This window comes from Mesoplodon bidens (genome assembly GCF_964165515.1).
Source record: "Mesoplodon bidens genome assembly, chromosome: 3".
Taxonomy (NCBI): domain Eukaryota; kingdom Metazoa; phylum Chordata; class Mammalia; order Artiodactyla; family Ziphiidae; genus Mesoplodon; species Mesoplodon bidens.
The window spans coordinates 13,617,200-13,639,502 of NC_138178.1; the positions used below are offsets into that span (position 1 = coordinate 13,617,200).

The window sequence follows — 22,303 nt, forward strand, 5'->3', positions numbered from 1 at the left end:
TGTGTGGACTGAAATATGTACACCAGATTTATATATCAGTTTGTGTATATCACATTCATGCATATATTCAAGTACACACGTGAGTAGACAACAAAGAAAACTATGAGAATTAAATGAAACATACGTAAAAGTGGCAGACACATCATAGCCCTTCAATAAAATTAATCTTAATTAGATAATTTTCTAAAAGAATTAATGGTTTTATGGTTCAGGTGGGTGATTACCAGCATGTGTTATTCTACTAATATTCTCTAACACTGTCTTTAGTTTCATAATGTCTTAAGACTTTTTCCTAGATAGCTGAGAAACTTTTTTTTAAACAGTCATTTATTTTGTGATGGGTATTTGACTTTAACTTTTATTTATAAATTTATTTTCTTCTTAGAAACTTTGTACAATGGTAACAGTTTACAGTCAATTTGAAGAATGCTAAGATAATGGATAACTCTTTAAAGTGGGTCTTTTGTGAAGCCCAGGTACCTTATAATTAATGACTGCTACCACACCACCTGCTCTCTTCTGCCTTGAATCTTATCACATCGACGTTGCTTTGAAATCTGAGAATCCTTTCCACTTCCTGACAACTAATATGCTACTAGTTTTAGTCCGACATCATATTACTGATTAGCTGAATACTGTTTCCTGGTTTTTTTTTCCTGTATCTCTAAATAAACCACTTTTGTCTTAGGATTATGATTTTATAGAAAAAAATACTTAAATTAGATTTTTTTTTTTGCAGAGGGAAGGAGATCATAGAAAAGATGAATCATAGTATACTAAATGCTTTCTAAAAGGAAAATTTTGATAATATTTAAAATATAATTAGGTATGCCTATGGAGAGAGAGGTTTTTTTTTTTTTTTGTGGTACGCGGGCCTCTCACTGTTGTGGCCTCTCCCACGGCTCCGGATGCGCAGGCTCAGCGGCCATGGCTCACGGGCCTAGACGCTCCGTGGCATGTGGGATCTTCCCGGACCGGGGCACGAACCCGTGTCCCCTGCATCGGCAGGCAGACTCTCAACCACTGCGCCACCAGGGAAGCCCGGAGAGAGAGTTTTTAAAAATCCACATTTGTTTCTCATCTTCCTTTTATAATGTAACGGTTTTTTTCTGTATACTGTAGTATAGGATTTAGTTTTTGTGCTTTGTATTGTTTCCCTTGCATCCAGTCTTATTAATAATATAAGTACATATTTTTAGGAATAAGCTGAGATATAATTCTTATATTATAATTACCTGGTCACTTATATTGTTCCTCTCCTCCGCTATAAACCACCTGATGGTTGTGCTCATACCCTTTTAATTTTATATCCCCTGTAGTGTCTATAGGGTAAATATTAATTGAATTGAATTCACTTGTTGAATTAAACTGATCCCACTAATTTACTTCACTCCATCACTCAATACCATTACATGTTCTTACCCTTTGTGTGTTTATCTTTCAAAAGATAATCTTACTTCCATGAGATTAAAGTTCCTGGGAGTATCTCACTATACTCGCCACTAGGAGCACAGGGATAGGGCCAATTTATTTATTTTTATTATTATTATTATTTATTTTTGCGGTACGCGGGCCTGTCACTGTGTGGCCTCTCCCATTGTGGAGCACAGGCTCCGGACACACAGGCTCAGTGGCCATGGCTCACGGGCCCAGCGGCTCCGCGGCATGTGGGATCTTCCCGGACCAGGGCACGAACCCGTGTCCCCTGCACCAGCAGGCGGACTCTCAACCACTGCACCACCAGGGAAGCCCGGGCCAATTAATTTTGATACTGGATTAGATTCAAGTTTCTGGACCAGAAAAGCAGTTTTCCAGTGTCGTTCTTTTTTTTTTTTCTTTTTTTTTTTTTTTTTCTTTTTGCGGTACGCGGGCCTCTCACTGCTGTGGCCTCTCCCATTGCGGAGCACAGGCTCCGGACGCGCAGGCTCAGTGGCCATGGCTCACGGGCCCAGCTGCTCCGCGGCATGTGGGATCTTCCCGGACCGGGGCACGAACCCCTGTCCCCTGCATCGGCAGGCGGACTCTAAACCACTGTGCCACCAGGGAAGCCCCAGTGTCGTTCTTTTAAGAAGAGATAACTCTGATACAACAATATGGTTAGTATTGAGAAAATAATAACTTCCTCTGCCTGAATAAAATGCCCACAAGGCCAGAGTGTGTTCCTGATTGCTAATTTATTCATTTGTTGTGTGGATCAGTCTACTCCCATAAATGTGATCAGTTTATTCTCTCCCATGCTTAATCTATAGGTTAAGCTAAATTACATGTAGGAGACCCTTTATCAATATACCATGAAAATCACTTTCTCATGACTCAGAGATACTCAAAGTAGAGAGGAGAGTGAATTCTTGGAAGAAAGACATGTTGAGCAAAGACACAAAGGTAAGACATTTCAAAACGTGTTCAAGATAAGATGGCAGACCATTGTGTCTGGCTTCCAGAACACAGTGGGAGTAGACTGTGACCTAAGGCTGGAAGGACAGGAAGGTAACAAAATACACAAGTTTTTGAATGCCAGTCTAGGAAGTTTACATTTTATATTTTAGGTAGTAGGGAATCTTTGGATTTTGAGCTGGAAGGAGTAAAGTGGTGATGTGCTCTGATTTTTCTTTTTCTTTTTTCTGGCATGCCATGCGGCCTGTGGGATCTTAGTTCCCCGACCAGGGATTGAACCAGGGCCCAGCAGTGAAAGCTCCAAGTCCTAACCACTGGACTGCCAGGGAATTCCCAATGTGTTCTGTTTTAGAAAGACGACTCTAGCAACAGTAGACTGAAACCGTAGAGTGAGAGTAGAAAGAAAAGAAATTCCAGAAATGATACGGAAATAAAGTTCAGATTTGCCTGTAATCATAGCTAACTAGTCAGTAGTGGAGCCAGGGCTTAAATGGTCTGTCTGACTCTAAAACCAATACACTGTGCTCCCCTACAGTGTAAATGTGGTCACCCCTCAGTATTCTGAGGGGAGTGGTTCCAGGACACCGCTCCCAACCCCAGGACATCCAGATCCACAGATGCTCAAGTCCCTTTATTTGTGTAGTATTTGCATATAACCTATGTACATCCTTCTGTATACTTTAATCTCTGGATTACTTATAATACCTAATACAATGTAAATGCTATGTAAATAGTTGTAAATACAATGTAAATGCTATGTAAACAGTTGCTAGCATGCAGCAAATTCAAGTTTTGTCTTTTTGGAACTTTCTAGAATTTTTTTTCTGATTATTTTCAATCCGCAGTTGATTGAATCTGCAGATGTGAAACCCACAGATACAGAGGGCCATCTGTATACTGTTATTATAATTATTTAAATGTCTGTTTATTAGGAGAGAGAACCATGACTTTTCATTTTTATGTCCCAGGGTCTTAGCACAGTGCCTAAAAAAAGAGCAGGAACTTCATTAGTTTAATCAATAAACATTTATTGAGCACCTACTAGGCATTGTGCTAGGGTGTGCATATGATTCAGCTCTAGTAGATTACTGCCAGTTTTCTGAAGTAATTATAACCAATGTATGCATACACACCAATTTATGAGAGTTCTTGTTGTTCCATATCCCTGCCCACAGTTGGTATTTATGTCTTTTTTTCATTTTAGCTCTCCTAGTGGGTGGTATATCAATGTGGGTTTTTTAAACAATTTTTTTTAATTGAAGAGAAATTCACATAACATAAAATTAATCTTTTAAAGTGAACTCTTCAGTAGCATTTACATTCACATTGTTGTACAACCACCTGTGTCTAGCACCAAAACACTTCATCATCCCAAAAGGAAACTCTGTACCCATTAGGCAGTTGCTCCCTATTCCCTACCCCTGTCCCCACCAGCCTATAGCAACCAGTAATCTTCATTTTGTCTCTTTGGATTTACCTATTTTGAATATTTCTTTCTATCTTTTTAAATAAATTTATTTATTTTTTATTTATTTTTATTTTTGGCTGTGTTGGGTCTTCGTTGCTGCGCGCGGGCTTTCTCTAGTTGCCGCCAGCGAGGGCTACTCTTCATTGCGGTGCGTTGGCTTCTCATTGTGGTTTCTTGTCTTGTTGCAGAGCACGGGCTCTAGGCACGTGGGCTTCAGTAGTTGTGGCATGCGGGCTCAGTAGTTGTGGCTTGCGGGCTCCAGAGCACAGGCTCAGTAGTTGTGGTGCATGGGCTTAGTTGCTCCACGGCATGTGGGATCTTCCCGGACCAGGGCTTGAACCCATGTCCCCTGCATTGGGAGGTAGATTCTTAACCACTGCGCCACCAGGAAAGCCCCTGGTGGAGATTTTTTTGAATCTGTAGGTTGCTTTGGGTAAAATTCATATCTAACGATATTGTCTTTTAGTCCATGAACTTGGGATGTCTTCCTATTTATTTATGTCTTCAATTTCTTTCAACAATGTTTTGTAGCTTTTATTGTATATGTCTTTCACCTCTTTGGTTAATTCCTAAGTATTTTATCCTTTTTGATGCTATTATAAAAGGAATTGTTTCATAATTTCCTTTTCAGATTGTTCATTATTAGTGTATAGAAATGCAACTGAGTTTGTGTTGTTTTTTTAAATTTGTTTGTTTTTACTTCTTCCTGTTTTTATAAACCCAGTTTATTCTGGCTTTGTTTTCTCTCTCTGTTTCTATCCCTCCTTTTGAAATCCCTCAGTGCTAACCATCCTAGTCCAGTATCTCATGGCCTCATGACTGCTAATAGTTTCTTAACTATTATCCTATCAGTTCATCCTGTTTGCTTCTGATTAGAACTTTTAAAATACAGTTTCACTGGGGAGTCACTCTTTCCTAGAGTATTTTCTTACTCATCTTACTTCCCTTACCTGAATTCTTATAGCACTATTTCTGTACCACTTAATCTTATATTTGAGGGTATAGTTCCTTGAACTACCTAGTATTCTATTGGTTATAATTTTTTCCAATTAAAAAAAAAAACTTGCTGACTGCCTGCAAGTCAGCAAGAAATAATGTGACTGGGTGATACAATGATAAATAAGACGTACCCAATTTTGTCCTTAATATTAGATAGCATTTATTAAGTGGCTACCATGTGTCTGATACTGTTCTATGAACTTTATATATAACTCAGTCCTCACAGCAACACCATGTGGTCTACACTATTTTCTTCATTTTGCACAGGAGAAAACTGAGGTACAGAGAGGTAAAATAACTTTTTCCAAATTAGTTAGCTAATAAGTGACAAAACCATGATTCAAACCTACTTCACCAGCTTGAGAATCCATGCTGTTAGCCACTACCACTTTATTATCCAGTTGAAAAGGTAAGACAGAGACCTAAATAAGCATATTTTGAGGTTTACTGTAGCAGCTTTGTGAGAAGGTTAAAGAACTTTTACAGTTCAGCAGATGGCAAGATTACTTCCTCCTAGGAAAACACAGGCATTATGAAGGATTTGGAAGTGGGGTGGGGAGAAACATTCCACAGACAGGAACTTGCATGATATAAAGCACTCTTGTGAAGAGACTCTTCAGAACGTATTACCAGGCACAGTGAGTAATGTAGTTTAACGGCAAAGGATGCTTGAAATGGTAAAGGGAAATAAGTTTATAAAAGTGGGTTGCAGCCAAGTCATGTTCTTGAATGTGAGATTAAGATGTTTAAGTCATATTTTGTAAGTAGTGCAGTGATATTTTTAAGTCTGTATCAGAAATGTTTGACTATAATTATGCAAAAGGTCAAAGAGAGGAGAAGGACTAACTAGAAAGTTATTGCCATAGGATAAGTAAGAGAAAATGAAGCCCTGAATTAGGTAGCTAGCAGGGAAAGTAGAGACTGGAGGAGAGACTGCGAATCTTCTTGAATCTTCAAGATTTATCAACTGATTGGCTATACAGCAAGGGTGGGGCTGGGAGACTAAAAATGACTAGTGGGTGGTTGGAAGAGGCAGATGCCATTAACAGATAACAAAGAGCACAGTTAGGACATGACAGTTTGGGTGAAAGGAAGATACATAATCAGTTTGAGACATGCCAAGTTTATGATGCCAGTGGAAGGAAACATTCAGCAATAATGTAGATTTTTTTTTTTTTTTTTGGCTGCATTGGGTCTTAGATGCGGCACGTGGCCTTTTCGTTGCTGCGCGCAACCTCTTTGTGGCACTCGGGCTCCTCTCTAGATGTGGCTCGCAGGTTTCTCTCTAGTTGTGGCGTGCGGATTTTCTCTCTCTAGTTGTGGCACGCAGGCTCCAGAGTGCGTGGGCTCTGAAGTTTGCGGCACGCGGGCTCTCTCGTTGAGGCGCGCAAGCTCAGTAGTTGTTGCATGCGGGCTTAGTTGCCCCGCAGCATGTGGGATCTTAGTTTCCCGACTGGGGATTGAACCCAAGTCCCCTGCATTGTAAAGCGGATTCTTTACCACTGGATCACCAGAGAAGTCCGATAATGTAGAATTTAAGAGATGAAAATTAGAGATGTAACTATTAGAGACCTTGGTGTACATTTGATACCTAAATCCAGGGAAGCACGTAGAGGAAAAACATCTAGGAGATATATGGAAAAATCAGAACCACCAAAGGAATATTCCCAGGGTAAGGAGAACCAGAAGATTACAGTGGATTAAAATAGGAAGTGAGAGAGTGGAATGTTTCAGAGAGATAAAACAAATGTGGCAAAGCATCAGCATTTATGACATCTAGGTTGTGAGAACGTGAGTTTTTGTGCTTATACACGCTATTTCATATTGTTTCCCCTTAGATCTTTGTTTTTCTTTGCTTCTATAATTGGCTGCTCTACTTCAAATCATTTTCTAGTTGTTGTATCTTACGAGTGAATTCTAGATTCCTTCATAGCACTCAGAAATCATAGACTAACTGTGGTATCTCCACATGTTATATAGACATGGATAAAGTGAACATTAGGTTATTAGACTTAAGAGTAAATATAGATTAGCCCTCAATAAGGCTCCCTTGGCAGATTTCTAGCAGCATAAAAGATGGAGCTGATATGAATGAGCCCTGCCCTTCCAATATAAGATTAAGTATTACGAACAAAAAAAAGAATCATAGCCTTGATTAAACGAATAAAAGGGAAATCCAGTTTTGTTTTAATGCCAGCAACAGCTCAAAACCATAGTCAAAAGCAGGAAATGACACCACAGAATATAAGCCTTGGTGCCTGGGGTTTTAATACTTACTTGAAGCAAAAATTGTGCCTTTGGGTCCACAGGCAGCTGGAATTGAGCCCCCTGCATAAAGCCTAGTCTCAAAGGGCTACTGTTTTGTGAAAGAATGAGAAAAATTCAGTGGTCCAGAGCTATTAAAACCCTTAGGACCCTGACAGAAGCCAATGCAAAAACTGTTCTCTACCACAAAACTTAGGGCTTTGGGAGCTCCTGTTAAGGAAGTATTTTTTAAAAAATCAAAAACCTCAGGCTTCCCTGGTGGCACAGTGGTTGAGGGTCCGCCTGCCGATGCAGGGGACACGGGTTCGTGCCCTGGTCCGGGAGGATCCCACATGCCGTGGAGCGGCTGGGCCCGTGGGCCGTGGCTGCTGGGCCTGTGCGTCCGGAGCCTGTGCTCTGCAACGGGAGAGGCCACAGCAGTGAGAGGCCCGCGTACTGCAAAGAAAAAAAAAATCAAAAAACTCAGTGAAGGTGTGCTCACAATATAAATATAAACTGTGAGGATAGTCAACAGATGCAACAAAGAAGAAAATTGTCCTTCTAAGAACAGGAGATAAGAAACCTAATCTGAAAGATACCATAAAACTAATCATTTTTAAATAAACAATTAAAGAGATAAAAGAAGTAATAAAACCTTAATGAAAGAACATGACAGGATAAGAGGAAAAAAAAGAACTATAAATGAAATGTTCATTGATTTTTTTTCTTTAATGGTTAGATTAAACTACTGAAATGAGAATTGGTAAATTGGAAGATGATCTGGTCAAATCACCCAGAATACAGAACCAAGAGTTAAGGAAGGAAAATATAAGAATGCTTAGGAGACATGGGAGATAGAATGAGAAAGTACAGCATATATCTGTCTAATGACAGTTTAGAAAAAGCGAATGGGAGATGCAGTATTACCATAAAATAATGGTTGAGCTTTTCCAGAATAGACAAGAAAGACAAGTCCTCATATTTAAGAAGTACACAGTATCCTGAACAGGATAAATAAAAACAATCCACATTTAAACAAACCATAGAGAAACTGTTCAGCATTAAAGCAAATAGAAAATTTTAAACCAATTGTAGAGCAAAAATTAAAGAACACCAGTTATACTAACAATTACCTTCCCATCTGAAACAAAAGATACCAGAAAAAGATAGAAAAATATCTTCAAATTGCTTAGGGAAAATAATTGTCAACGTAGCATTTTATACCTTGTTAAAAGTATTGAGAATAAAATAAAGATATTTTCAGGAAAATTAAGACATCAATTTGCCATTCACAGACCCTTACTTTGAAAGCAAATAAAGGGTATACCTCAGCAAGAAGAAAACTGAATACGGAGGAAGGAGAGGGCAGCAAGAAAAAGCTCTAACTCAGAAAAAAGTAAACCTGTTGATCAATCTTAAGCACTGATTGTAAAAGAAATGACTGTAATGATGATGACTAATTGGAGGGGGTTAAAAACAGTATGACAGCAAAACTTAGAAGATGGGAGAAGGAAATCAGAAACATTTTAGCATCCTTAGCATCCTTGTATTGAATGGGAGGAGGATAGAGATACTAATTAGACTTTGTCAATGATTATTTTTAAAATCTAGGGGTAAAACTATAGTATGTTCAATTTTCAAACCAAAAGGTGGAGAAAAACACAGTAAGAAAAATAGAATATAGGAAAAGAGAGAATAAAAGATACATAAAAGAAGATACAAAAGCATAAGTTAAGATAAAGAATAAATCCAAATATTTCAGTACTCACAATACATGAAAGTAGTATTTTCATATTGAAAAACTAATGCAAAATGTGGCCACATGTTATTTATAAGAGAAACACCTAAAACACAGTGTCACTGAAAGATTGTAAGTAAAGGGATAGAAAAAAATCAGAATTCTGACCCTTATAATCATTATGCATCTAACAACGTAACCTAAATTTACATGGCAAAACAATGCACAAATACCACACCTTCAAGGACCAGATAACCTCTATCTTATATAGGTATTCTAATATTTGTAGAGGAAAAACTCCCCAAGTTCTTTTATGAGGCTAATGTAAATCTTAATTTCAAAATTAAATATGTATTATGAAAAGGAAGAGATTATTGTTACATATGGACATAGATACAAAAATTTCCTAAAAATGTTAGGTATTGAGTTTTAAAAAGTCATTTTCTAATACCTGAGGTTTGCTTTAAAAGTTTCTGCTCTGTTAAATGAGTATGATAGTAAAACCAACTTTGAAACATGTAATATAGGCAATCCACCAGGGCTAGCCCAGCCTAGATCAGCCACCTCTGAGTGTCCCACAGACTCATGTGATAAATAAATGCCTGTTGTTTTATCTACTGAGATTTTCAGTTGTTTGCTTTGTAATAACAAGCTAATACATCTGGCAAAGTTAAAATTTAGATGTTGCCGGGCTTCCCTGGTGGCGCAGTGGATGAGAGTCTGCCTGCCGATGCAGGGGACACGGGTCCGTGCCCCGGTCCGGGAAGATCCCACATGCCGCGGAGCGGCTGGGCCCGTGAGCCATGGCCACTGAGCCTGCGCGTCCAGAGCCTGTGCTCCGCAGCAGGAGAGGCCACAACAGTGAGAGGCCCGCGTACCGCAAAAAAAAAAAAAAAAAAAAAATTTAGATGTTGCCAACTATGTGGAGGAAAAATGTGAAATTTCCATTGCTTTTAAAAAATATATTTATTTTATTTGCTTCTTGGCTGTGCTGGGTCTTAGTTGCGGCACATTGGATCTTCGTTGAGGCATTTGGGATCTTTTGTTGTGGCGCACGGTCTCTTCATTTCGGCGCTGGGGTTTCTCTCTAGTTGTGGCGTGCGGGTTTTCTCTCTCTAGTGGTGCGCAGGCTCCAGGGCGTGTGGGATCTGTAGTTTGCGGCATGCGGGTTCTCTAGTTGTTGGGCGTGAGCTCAGTAGTTGTGGTACGTGGGCTTAGTTGCCCGTCAGCATGTGGGATCTTAGTTCCCTGACCGGGGATTGAACCCATGTCCCCTGCCTTGGAAGGTGGATTCTCTACCACTGGACCACCAGGGAAGTCCCAAATCTCCATTGCTTTTGATGGGAAAGTGAATTAATACAGTTACTTTGGGGAAAAGTTTGGTGATACCTAATTGCAAATTTGAAGATACCCATATCCTATTGTCAGGAATCAGTAAACACACAAGTAGGTAAAGAGTCATTTAAAGGATATTCATTGGCGGGAGGAGCGGCAGCGGCCAGGCAGCCCAGCTTCGAGAAGGCTCTTGGTGCACCACGGCCCACAGGTACCCGGCAGGTGCCAGCCCCGCCGCCACGATGCCCAAGAGGAAGGTCAGCTCCAAGGAGGGGGCAGCGAAGGAGGAACCCAAGAGGAGATGAGCGAGGTTGTCAGCTACACCGGCTCCTGCAAAAGTAGAAACGAAGCCAAAAAAGGCAGCAGGAAGGGATAAATCTTTAGACAAAAAAGTGCAGACAAAAGGGAAAAGGGGAGCAAAGGGAAAACAGGCTGAAGTGGCTAACCAAGAGGCTAAAGAAGACTTACCTGCAGAAAATGGAGAAACTAAAAACCAGGAGAGCACAGCCTCTGATGAAGCAGGAGAGAAAGACGCCAAGTCTGATTAATACCGCGCACCCGGTCCCTGTCTCCCTTCTTGTACAATCCAGAGGAATATTTCTGTCAACTATTTTGTAAATGCAAGTTTTTCAGTAGTTGCAGAAACATTTTTAAAAAGGAGGGAATCCCACCTCATCCCATTTTTTAAGTGTAAATGCTTTTTTTTAAGAGGTGATATCATTTGCTGGTTGTTTATTTTTTGGTACAACCAGAAAATAGTGGGATATTGAATATGGGAGGCTTTGATTGTCTTGGGAGTCAGCTTAACATTCCACAGATGGTGGGGGTAGTAGCTTTTATATCCTATAATACAAAGCACACTAAATGGCACTTTGGAGTCAGTTGTGCATTTAATGTCTTAAACACTTTAAATTACTACTCTTCCCATGTTGTTTTTGGTAGAATTGTTTCCTAAAGCAAACCACTCACCCCTTGATCTTGGCTCTCCTGGGCAGAATTTTGTGCACTCTGTTAACATCTTTGGTCGTGGTAGTCCAGTTCTTCTAGTAACTGTTAATGTGCTGTGAACGATTGACAATTTGAGTATGTAGTGTATATGATATTAAATTGTGAAATTAGCGGGACTTACGATGTAACAGCATATCAATATTTGAAGATATTGGTACTTGATATCCTGTGAAGGAAAATTTGCCTCCAAATTTTAAGCTGGAAAGTCACTGGAATAACTGTTCAGAAAAGAATCACAACTACATGATTTTTTAGATTTTTGGTACATATGTTGAGAATTGTGTACAAATTGAAATGTCTGTGTACTGATCCTCAAAGCAACCAATAAAATCTCAATTATGAAAGAAAAAAAAGATATTCATTGCAGCATTCTAATAGTGAAAAATTGGTAACAACCTAAATGTCCACCAACAAGGGGAATGAATAGATAAATGAATTACATATTATAGTCATATAATGTATAGTGAATAGTGCCCTCCCAAAAAGGGCACTATTCATGTCTACCCAGAACTTCAGGATATGATCTTATTCAGGAATAGGGTCTTAGTTAATATGAGGTCGTACTGGATTAAGACAGGCCCTGAATCCAATAACTGCTGTCCTTATAAAAGGTGAAGATACACAGAAACACACAGGAGAGATTGGAGTGATACAGGTACAAGCCAAGGAACACAAAGATTACTGGCAACCACCAGAAGCTAGAGAGAAGTGTGGAACAGATTCTTCCACAGAACCTCCAAAAAGAACCAACCATACCAACACCTTGACTTTGGACTTCTAGCCTCCTGAACTATGAGGGAATAAATGTTTAAGCCACCCAGTTTGTAGTGTAATGTTTTATGGCAGCCCTAGGAACTAATACTACATAGCAGTTTAAACGAATGAACTAGAACTATATGTATCAATATGGTAAATCTTGAAAACTTGGTGTCAAATGGGAAAAAGTATATCGCACTACAATTTATGTAAACCCAAGGCAGACGGTGGGGGAGGGAGGAAACTATGACCTCCAGTAAGCAAGTGGTACTGACTGGACAAAGTGGCTTTGAGCTTCATTTTAAAGATGAATGAAGTATACTGAAAACTACAAATCATTGGTGAAAGAAACTAAAGAAAAATAAATTGAGAGGCATCTTGTGTTCATGGATTGGAAGACTTACTACTGTTAGACATGACTACTACTCAAAGCAATCTACAGGTTCAGTGCCTCCCCATCAGAATGGAATCTCAAGGGACTCCAAATAGCCGAAACAATCTTGAAAATAAGAACTAAATTGGAGGACTCATATTTCCTGATTTCAAAACTTACTACAAAACTATAGTAATCAAAACAGCGTGGGACTGCCATAAAGACAGACATATATATCAATGGAATAGAATAGAGTAAAAAAATATCCCTCGCATATATGTCAAATGATTTTCAGCAAGAGTGCCAGGACTGTCCAATGGAGAAAGGACAGTCTTTCCACAAATGGTGTCGGGAAAACTGGATATCCACATTGAAAAGAATGAAGTTGGACCCTTGTTTTACACCGTATAGAAAAACTAACTCAAAATGGAGCAAAGACATAAATGAGCTAAACTATGAAACTCTTAGAAGAAAACATGGGGAAAGCTTCATGATATTGAATTTGGCAAGATTTCTTGGATGTGACACCAAAAGTACAACAACAAAAGAAAATATAGATAAATTGGACTTCATCAAAATTAGAAACTTCTGTATATCAAAGGACACTATCAAGAGTGAAGATGAGGGCTTCCCTGGTGGCGCAGTGGTTGAGAGTCCGCCTGCCGATGCAGGGGATGCGGGTTCGTGCCCCGGTCCGGGAAGATCCCACATGCCGCGGAGCGGCTGGGCCCGTGAGCCATGGCCGCTGAGCCTGCACGTCTGGAGCCTGTGCTCCGCAACGGGAGAAGCCACAACAGTGAGAGGCCCGTGTACCACAAAAAAAAAAAAAAAAAAGAGTGAAGATGAAACAGAATGGGAGAAAATATTTGCAAATCATATATCTGATAAGAGATTAATACACAGAGTATATAAAGGACTCCTAAAACTCAGCAACAACAAAAAACAGCCCAATTCAAAGATGGGCAGGAGATATACTGATGGCCAATAAGCATGTGAAACGATGCTCAACATCATTAATCATTAGGGAAATGCAAATCAAAATCACAGTGAGATACCACTCACACCCTGTAAGCATAGCCATATGAAAAAGAGGGGAAAAGGAAAATAACAAATGTTGGCAAGGATACGGAGAAAATGAAATCCTCATAAATTACTGGAAAGTGTGTAAAATGGTTCAGCTGCTGCGCAGAACAGGTTGGTGGGTCCTCAAAAAGTTAAGCATAGAGTTACCGTATGATCCAGCCCTTCCATTCATAGGTATATGCTCAAGGGAATTGAAAACAAGAATGCAAACAAATACATGCACGTGCATGTTCATAGCAACACCATTCACAATAGCCAAAAGGTGGAAACAGCCCAAATGTCCATCAATTAATGGATAAACAAATGTGATCTAAACGTATAATGGAATATTACTCAGCCATAAAAAGGACTGACACATGTCACAACGTGGATGAACACTGAAACATTATAAGTAAATAAGCCAGAAACTAAAGGTCACATATTGTATGATTCCATTTATATAAAATATCCAAAGTAAGCAAATCCATAGAGGCATAACGTATGTTATGTATATTTTACCACAATAAAAACCATGAGTAAGGGCAGGTTTGTGACAGTCCTGGGAGCTGGGTGGGAAGCGGAAGCTGGAGGGGAGCAGCATGGTGGCCCAGGCTGGTAGGAGGCAGACAGCAGACTTCCCTCACCTCCCTCTGGAGGGCTATTTGGAAATTCAGTAACCCACAGCTAACATCTATTAAATATTATTGGCCTTAATATATGTCCTTAACTTACAGCCTCACTTCAAATGATGGTAACTTTATCTAATTTACCATCGTGTGGTGCCAGATCTTTCCTCAAAAGATTTGAATAATCTCTTAGGTAGTGTTACGGACCTATAATGTTTGTGAAACTGGAACACTTAGCTGCACTGAGCAGTGAGAACAAAGCCTCCGAAGCCCTTGTCCAGCTGCACCGTTGGCTGCACCAACGGCTCTTAGTATTACTGTCTTTTGGACGGAAGCTTGACTCTTCCCTCCCTTAGCAAAGCGAGTCTAGTCTGCTTGGTTACGTGCAAGAACTGTTCAGTGCCAAATTCCAGCCACTGTCAAAATGGCCGGAATCTTTATTTCCGTCATTCACTCAGCTAGTCAGTCAGCCATTCATTCAACATAATTATCATAAGCCTGCTATGTGTCAGGCACAGTGGTATGTATGCTCAGGTAATCAAGGAGTTTTCCATACCTGTTCATTTGTTGGTACATTTATTATATCTAATTTTTATTCTCAAGTATTGAAACACATGAAGGAAGAACAGAGTACTTGATGTATTATTATTGTTCAAACTAAAAAAACTGTTGACTGGTATTGTTTATATGTAAGTGGGAAGCATTATAGAAGTCATAAATTTTTAAGACTGAATAAGGAATGAAGAAAATATGACAGTTGAATAGCTTTCTCTTGAGAGTAAGGAAAATAGACATCAGTGAGAGAAAAATCACAACTGTTAAGAAAAAATGGGAAAAGAATCTGAAAAGAATGTATATATGTACATACGTGCATATATATGTATGTATATATATATATAACTGAATCACTGTGCTGTGTACCTGAAACTAACACAACATTGTAAATCAATGATACTTCAATAAAAAATTCTAATTAAAACTACCCCATCTAAAAGTGCAGTTAAATATATGGTAACACACATATGGGTATGAAGGTATCATTTTATGACTTGATCCTGGTGTGAGACTGGTTTTTATACTTTTCACATCCATTTCCCTTATCCTGGGAACCATCTTACAGACATATACCACTGGTCATAAGGAAATCTGGATAAAACACGAAAATTTAAAGCCTTCACAAAGAAGCAGCTCTTCAGTGCACACTTCATCTAAGTTCTTATTTTCACTTAAAAAGCTGCTAATAGGTTTGTTTGTGGTTTTCTAGATGTCAGTTCAAGTCTCCTTGAATTTGCAGAGATGAGTAAAGACCTAAATAACACATATTTTTAAAAATTATTACAATTTTATAAACTATTCCTCTTTATTATATTTTTCCTAGCTGTATTCTTGTCTGTATCCCTTTTCTGCAGATTACATAGGCCTTCCCTTGTTAGCGGTTAATGCTTGAGACTATCATATGGTATTCTTTCAGTCAATTTAACAAGTGTTTTCTGAGTACTTAGTATGCATCTAGTGTCAACCAAAAAATAATGCGGGAGGCTGCAAATAAGAAAAGTGTTTATTTGGGGTCTTAAGGATCAGAAATCAAGAGACACAGATTCTGGTAACTCTGAAAGAATGTTCCGAGGAAAAGAGTCGGGCTTATTGAAACGAAAAGCCAGAGGGTGTTAAAAGTTGCCTGGTGAGAATTATGATGGACTCTGACCTGAGTCAGACAGTATTTGTCCTTAAGAGATCATAAGTTTGTTTTTATTTATTTATTTTTTTTTTTTTTTTTTGGCTGCGTTGGGTCTTCATTGCTGCGCCCGGGCTTTCTCTAGTTGCGGCGAGCGGGGGCTATTCTTGCTTGTGGTGCATGGGCTTGTCATTGCGGTGGCTTCTCTTGTTGCAGAGCATGGACTGTAGGAGTGAGAGCTTCAGTAGTTGTGGCACGAGGGCTCAGTAGTTGTGGTGCACGGGCTTAGTTGCTCTGCAGCATGTGGGATCTTCCCGGACCAGGGATCGAACCCATGTCCCCTGCATTGACAGGCAGATTCTTAACCACTGCACCACCAGGGAGTCCCGGGATCACAAGTTGTTTTAGGGTAGGGGTCTGATAAGTAGATAGACTATCACAAGTTATTTTAGGGTAAGGGTCCTATAAGTATCTTGAGCTTCTGGCAGGTGTTCTGGATGACTTCATCAGGTCCAAAGGTCAGATTCCATCCAGGCTGAGACTTGCATAAGTCATACTTCCTTAATGGCCTCCCAGCTCCATTTAAGAGAGCTATCTGAGCAATACTGACTCTATTATTATTTTCCTTTCACACTAGGACTTTGCTATCAGATGACATAAAACTGGAAAGGAAATTATGACATTTATACTAATTGACAGAATTTGCAAGTATTGTCCTGATTGTGATGCTGTCTAAAATTATGATCCTACCTTAATTTTGTAGAAATATTTAAAAGGTATCCCACTTTCAACAGTTTGGCTAAATATGTTTTTGTGATATTGCATGATACAATATATATGCTCACTGTCAGTGATAACTTAACACTTTTATTTGTAATTTTAAAAACTCAGAATGGGGCTTCCCTGGTGGCGCAGTGGTTGGGGGTCTGCCTGCCGATGCAGGGGACACGGGTTTGTGCCCTGGTCCGGAGGGATCCCACATTGCCGCGGAGCGGCTGGGCCCACGGGCCATGGCCGCTGGGCCTGCGTGTCCAGAGCCTGTGCTCCGCAACGGGAGAGGCTGCAACAGTGAGAGGCCCATGTACCGCAAAAAAAAAACAAAAAAACAAAAAAATAAACTCAGAATGGATTACTGGGCTAAAATTGGGAAACCTGAGATCTTATCCCGACTCCATCGCTGATTGCCCAGTGAACCTGAAGAAGCCTTTTCAGCTTCTGTAGGCTTCAGTTTCTTCTATCTTAAAAAGAGGGTGTTGGGCTAGGTTGTCTCTGTGACCCCTTGTAATTCTAAAATATTATTAAATATTACAGCATATAGATAAACCACTGAAATGAGGCTGTTTTAAGGGAATATAACTACTAAAAGTGTTACCCTTTAAGAAAGCTAGTTAGATTCCAGTGTACATACATGATTCCAGTTACTAAACTAAGAATCAGGGGTCATTCTGTTGAATAATATGACCTTTGACAAATACTGGATGCATTATAGTTGAACAACATGGAAAGAGTACTACAAATTTCCAGCTTCCCCCGTACTATTTACCAATACATCCTTTTATCATATGTCCTGATTTTTTTTAAATCCCTTCGGTTTCTTTTGTGTGTTATTTTTTCTCAAATAGGATAATGCAGAAAGATTTCTGCCTGTAGACAGAATAGTTGGTCCTTGAGGTCACATTTAATGTTAATAGCTATAAATCTATAAATTAAAATGTCCCTTAAGAAATGAAAATGTCTCTGGTGGAATTCTAGCTTTACTAAGCAAGAGATCTACATTTTGAGTATCACTAATCCTAGAGAAATACGTAATTATTGTCATTTTCCACTCATGTATGCGTTATCCACTTCTAATAATACATACAGAATTTATTGTCCTACCTCCAAAGGGGCCTGGTGTGCTTCCCATCTATTTTTCCTTTGGGTTTTTCGACTTTTTCCCAAAATACTCACTCAGTAATTATTCACTGACTTTATAATGTGCTCCAGGCATTGAGAATATATGCATGAAAGGCATAGTCCCTAAGCCTTAGGAGATTGTAATCCATACAAAGAAACAGTTATATAAAGAGGCCATCACAATATAATGCAATAATTTTTATAAAAGTATATATAGTTATGGAGGAAGCATAGCAGAGGGAGTACTTCAGTATCTTGGGAGTTAGAAAGGCTTCACAGAGGAAACTTATTCTTAATGTAGGAGTAGTTATTAGATAGAAAACGCAGAATAGTGTATTCTAGGCACAGAGAAAATATTCAAAAAGGCACAGTGATATGAAACATCCTCCATGTTCAGCCAGTAGTTTCAGATGTCTGAAGCATTAGGATAGGAGGCAGAGATTAAGGTGAAATAAAAGTGGAGAGGTAGGCAGGGGCCAAGATACCCAGTCTTTAAATGCCTTGCATAGGAACTTGGATTTCTTCGTAAAGGAAATGAGAAAAATTGGTGGATTTTTAATAGTGGATCAAATCAGGGATATCAAGGAGCTTACTGCCTATGTTGTCTTCCAGGAGTTTTATGGTTTCAGGTCTTACATTCAAGTCTTTAATCTGTTCTGGGTTAAGTTTTATGTATGGTGTAAGACAGTGGTCCAGTTTCATTCTTTTGCGTATGCCTGTCCAGTTTTCTCAGCACCATGTATTGAAGAGACTGTCCTTTCCCCATTGTATATTCTTGGCTCCTTTGTCATAAATCAGTTGACCATATATGAATGAGTTTATTTCTGGGATCTCTATTCTCTTCCATTGATCATATATATCTGACTTTATGCCAATACCATACTGTTTGGTGTGGGGGGGCTGTCCATTTTTTTTTTTATTTTTCATACAATTTTTCATTCATTTTTTCCATTTACGGTTACTACACAGTATTGGCTGGGTGCCCCATGTTGTGCAATACATCCTTGAGCCTGTCTTGCCCCCAGTAGTTTGTGTCTCCCTCTCCCCCACCCTTTTATTGCTGCCTGCCCGCCCCCTCACTGGTAACCACTAGTTTGTTCTCCATATCTGCAAGTCTGCTTCTTTTTGTTTTATTTAGTTTGGTGTGTTTTTTAGATTCCACATATAAGTGATATCATAGAGTATTTGTCTTTGTCTGACTTAGTTCATTTAGCATAATATCCTTCAAATCCATCCATGTTGCTGCAAATGGCAAAATTTCATTCTTTTTTTTACGGCTGAGTAGTATTTCATGGTATAGATATACCACATCTTTATTCATCTGTTGACGGGCGCTTAGTTTGTTTCCATATCTTGGCAATTGTAAACAATGCTGCTCTGAACATTGAGGTGCATGTAGCTTTCAAATTAGTGTTTTTGTTTTTTTCAGATGTATACCCAGAAGTGGAATTGCTGGGTCATATGGTAGTTCTATTTTTAGTTTTTTGAAAACCCCCCATACTGCTTTCCACAGTGGCTGCATCAATTTACATTCCCACCGGCACTGTATGTGGGTTCCCTTTTCTCCACACACTCACCAACATTTGTTATTTGTGTTCTTTTTGATGATAGCCATTCTGACATGCATTGTGGTTTTCATTTGCATTTCCCTGATGATTAGTGATGCTGATCACCTTTTCATATGCCTCTTGGCCTGCATATGAAAAATCTGCATTTCCTCTGGAAAAACGTCTGTTGAGTTCTTCTGCCCCAGTTTTTAATCGGGTTGTTTTTTTGATGTTGAGTTTTATGAGCTATTTTTATGTATTGGATATTAATCTCTTATCAGTAATATCATTGGCAAATATTTTCTCCCATTCGGTAGGTTGTCTCATACTATACTGTTTTGATTACTGTAGGTGTGTAATATAATTTGAAATCAGGGAGCACGATGCCTCCAGTTTTGTACTTCTTTCTCAAGATTGCTTTGGCTATTGGGGGTCCTTTGTGGTTCCACTCTAATTTTAGGATTGTTTTTCTATTTCTGTGAAAAATGCCATTGGACTGTATTGAATCAGTAGATTGCTTTGGGTAGTATGGACATTTTTAACATATTCTTCCAATCCATGAGCACAGACTGTCTCTCCATTTATTTGTGTCTTCTTCAATTTCTTTCATTAACGTCTTACGGTTTTCAGTATACAGATCTTTCACCTCCTTGGTTAAATTTATTCCTAGGTATTTTATTTTTTTGTAAATGGGATTGTTTTCTTAATTTCTTTTTCTGAAAGTTCATTACTAGTGTATAAAAACACAACAGGTCTTCCCTGGTGGCACAGTGGTTGAGAGTCCCCCTGCCGATGCAGGGGACACAGGTTCGTGCCCTGGTCCGGGAAGATCCCACATGCCGCGGAGCGGCTGGGCCTGTGAGCCATGGCCACTGAACCTGCGCGTCTGGAGCCTGTGCTCCGCAACGGGAGAGGCCACAACAGTGACAGGCCTGCGTACCACAAAACACACACACACACACACACACACACACAACAGATTGTTTTAATTGATTTTGTTTCCTGAAAGTTTACTGAATTTACTAGTGCTAACAGTCATTTGGTGGAGTCTTTAGGGTTTTCTATACGTTATATCAAACATCATCTGCAAAAAGTGACAGTTTTACATGTTTGCATGCACTTTCCAGTTTGCATGCATTTTATTTCTTGTCTGCTTGCTTTGGCTAGGACTTTCCATACTATGTTGAATAAAAGTGGTAAGACTTGGCATCCCTGTCTTGTTCTTGATCTTAAAGGAAAAGCTTTCAGCTTTCCACCATTGAGTATAATGTTAGCTATGGGCTTGTCATATATGACCTTTATTATGTTGAAGTACATTCCCTCGGTTCCCACTTTCTTGAGAGTTTTTATTATAAGTGGATATTTATGGATTCTGTCAAATTCTTTTTCTGCATCTACTGAGATGATTATATGATTTTTATCCTTCATTTTGTTAATGTTGTTAACAAACCAATGTTGTTAATGTTGGTGTATATCACATTGATTTGCACATGTTGAACCATTGTTGCATCCCTGGAATAAATTCCACTTGATCGTGGTGTATGATACTTTTACTGTATTAATGAATTTGGTTTGCTAATATTTTCTTGAGGATTTTAAAATGTATCTGTGTTCATCTGGAATATTGGCCTGTAATTTTCTCTTCTTATGGCTTCCTTGTCTGGTTTTGGTATCAGGGTAATGCTGGCCTTGTAAAATGAGTTTGAAAGTGTTCTCTATTTTTTGGAATTTAGAGAAGGATTGGTATTACAGTTGACCCTTGAACAACATGAGGATTAGGGGCGCCAACCCTTCACACAGTGAAAAATTTGCATGTAACTTTATAGTCAGGCCTCTGTATCCCCAGTTCCACATCTGTGGATTCAACCAACTGTGTTTCGTGTAGTACTGTAGTACATATGTATTGAAAAAAATCTGCATGTAAGTGGACCCATGCAGTTCAAACCCATGTTGTACAAGGGTCAACTATAATTCTTTAAATTATAGTTTTGGAGGACATGCATTAGCTCATCAATACTCTGACTACAAGAGACTGACTTCAGATATAAGGACACACATAAACTGAAAGTGAAGGGATGGGAAAAGATACTCTATACAAATGGAAACCAAAAGAAAGCTAGGGTAACTATACTTATATCAGACAAAGTAAACTTTAAAACAAAGATTATCATAAGAGACAGAGAAAGAGTATTACATAACGATAAAGGGGTCAATCCAACAAGAGGATATAATTTTAATTATGTCAGTGGTAAATCAATACTTTTTTTTCCCTGAAGATTTACTTTAATTTTATTTTTGGCTGTGTTGGGTCTTCGTTGCTGCTCGCGGGCTTTCTCTAGTTGCGGTGAGTGGGGGCTACTCTTTGTTGTGGTGCACAGGCTTCTCTTTGCGGTGGCTTCTCTCGTGGAGCACGGGCTCTGTAGTTGTGGCTCGCGGGCTCTACAGCTCAGGCTCAGTAGTTGTGGCGCACGGGCTTAGTTGCTCCGTGGCATGTGGGATCCTCCCAGACCAGGGATTGACCCTGTGTCCCCTGCATTGGCAGGAGGATTCTTAACCGCTGTGCCACCAGGGAGGTCCCCAATACATTTTTTAAGCTTGAATTTCAAAGCGTGACTCACAAGCTGGTGGGCTAATGCATGTCCTCCAAAACTAAAAAAAACTAATTTGTACTGCTTTTTCATGAGGTCTTAAATCAAAGCCAGTGTCATGTTCTAAAATTTTTCTATTAACACCATGTTAATCTTAAATATGATATAACTTTATCCTAAGTAGTCTAATAGTATATATATCTAACTTTGATTTTCTACGCTTTACTATTCATTTTTCTCAAAATTTTTTTTACATCTTTATTGGAATATAATTGCTTAACAATGCTGTGTTAGTTTCTGCTTTATAACAAAATGAATCAGTTATACATATACATATGTTCCCATATCCCCTCCCTGTTGCGTCTCCCTCCCACCCTCACTATCCCACCCCTTCAGGCGGTCACAAAGCACCGAGCTGATCTCCCTGTGCTATGCGGCTGCTTCCCACTAGCTATCTACCTTACGTTTGGTAGTGTATATATGTCCATGCCTCTCTTTCGCTATGTCACAGCTTTCCCTTCCCCTTCCCCATATCCTCAAGTCCATTCTCAGTAGGTCTGTGTCTTTATTCCCGTCTTATCCCTATGTTCTTCA

General features: G+C 39.2%; 1 protein-coding gene and 1 pseudogene across 2 annotated transcripts in view; both read left to right on the forward strand.

Moving 5' to 3' along the window:
* The window catches only part of DNAJC1 (DnaJ heat shock protein family (Hsp40) member C1), a 211,211-nt gene that overhangs the window by 132,827 nt on the left and 56,081 nt on the right, over window positions 1-22,303 (forward strand). The gene's annotated exons all lie outside the window — the stretch shown is intronic.
* On the forward strand, window positions 8,789-11,430 carry LOC308614220 (non-histone chromosomal protein HMG-14-like; annotated as a pseudogene). The gene has a single exon. The product of its transcript is annotated as a non-histone chromosomal protein HMG-14-like (transcript).